Raw genomic sequence first — 1,608 nt, 5'->3', positions numbered from 1 at the left:
ACTCGACGGCACATAACAACAACAACAACAACAATGCCTGGGTTAGGTGCACCTTAGTCTCTAGACTGATGTCACTGCTCTTCAGTACTCTGGAAAGGTCCCTAACAGCAGATTTTCACAGTGCAATTCACCTTTTGTTTTCCTGACTGCTGGTGTTAAGAGTGTTGATTGTGGAGTTGAGTAACTTGTAATTGCTAACAACCTCACTATTGCTTACACATAGTTTGTGATTATTATCAGAAACCACGGACTTTACTTACAAGTCCTAGTTGAAGCTGCAATATGGCGAGTTCTAGCACAGCAGCAGGTCCCTGGCTTCCGGCTGTGTGGCCAGGCCACATGTGTGGATCCCACAGAGTATGTACTGGAGATATATCTCCTCTTGTTTCCAACAAGGACTGCTGTGCAGGAGGGACAGGTGCTGCTGTGCAGGAGAGACAGGGGGTGCTTCCGCAGCTGGTTTGCTAGTCAACACTTAGGCTAAGCCTGTAACTGTTTGTTGGGCTCAGTTGGGCTGGGCTGAACCTGCCCTGCTCCTGAATGTCCTCAGAACGTGACCTGACCCTCCCAGGGTGGAGGGACACTGAGGAGGTTCCCACCTGATCTGCTTCTCCTGGTCCACATGCCTTCTGCTTATGGCACACAGACTGGCCTCACCTTGCGCTGGTTTCACACAGTGTTTTATATTTTTTTCTGCAAATAGAGGGCACGGTCGCCATGAGTCCAGTAAACCTGTGGGTGCTACTTTCCCAACAGCACACGCTCTCGTTGTGACATTGTGTCACATTTTGACCATTCTCACAGGATCGTAAACTTTCCCATACACTGTGACATATGACACACATCACAGGCCGTGTCTACTGTCAGTGTGGCGTGTCTACGCACCAGAAGGCCAACTGCCGGCTGACTCACTTTGCTGGGTGTTGCCTGTTGCAGAGGACAGGATCCAAACCTAGAGCGTCCCCAGAGTGGGCGAGTGCACTCTTCTTCCCCAGATACATGGAAAGGAGAAAGCCCCTGGGCTGCCTCCAGGGACCTCACCTGCAGATTAGCTCCCTGAGCACCCAGCACCTGGGCCTGCTGGCCCTTGTCTTATCCTCTCATGGGCAACAGCAGGTTCCCAGAGGACACTAACATGCCTGCAGGGAATAAGGAGGCTGTGAGATTTCATTTCACTTGGACCCATAAGTGACATGCATGGTCCGGAAATCAAAAGACGCGTAACTTTCCTGGCTTTGTCCTGGCTCTGTGAAGATGACTCCTCTCTTCAGGTGATTGTACAGACGAGGAGGGGCCTCAGAAGGGCCAGAGAGGTCTGGGGCCCTGCTGCCCTCTGCTGGCCCATGGGCAGTTAGAAGATACTCCTGCACTTCATCTTGGAAAAAATAAAAGGAAGGAGTATACAGAGTGTCTGTACCAGAAGGAATTGACTGACACAGAATTTCATGAAACAACATATGAGCAAGAGCCCGTGGTGATGAAGGAAGAAATTCAAGCTTCCCTGAAGAAACTGGCAAAAAAACAAACAAACAACAACAACAAAAAAAAACACACACCAAGGCTGCAGGAATTGACAGCATGCCAACTGAGATATTTCAACAAACAGAT

The sequence above is a fragment of the Elephantulus edwardii genome, unplaced genomic scaffold, assembly GCF_000299155.1.
Source record: "Elephantulus edwardii isolate Elephantulus edwardi_28Jun2011 unplaced genomic scaffold, EleEdw1.0 scaffold00024, whole genome shotgun sequence".
NCBI lineage: Eukaryota > Metazoa > Chordata > Mammalia > Macroscelidea > Macroscelididae > Elephantulus > Elephantulus edwardii.
The sequence above is the reverse complement of the archived record's forward strand: the minus strand, read 5'-3'. Positions refer to the sequence as shown.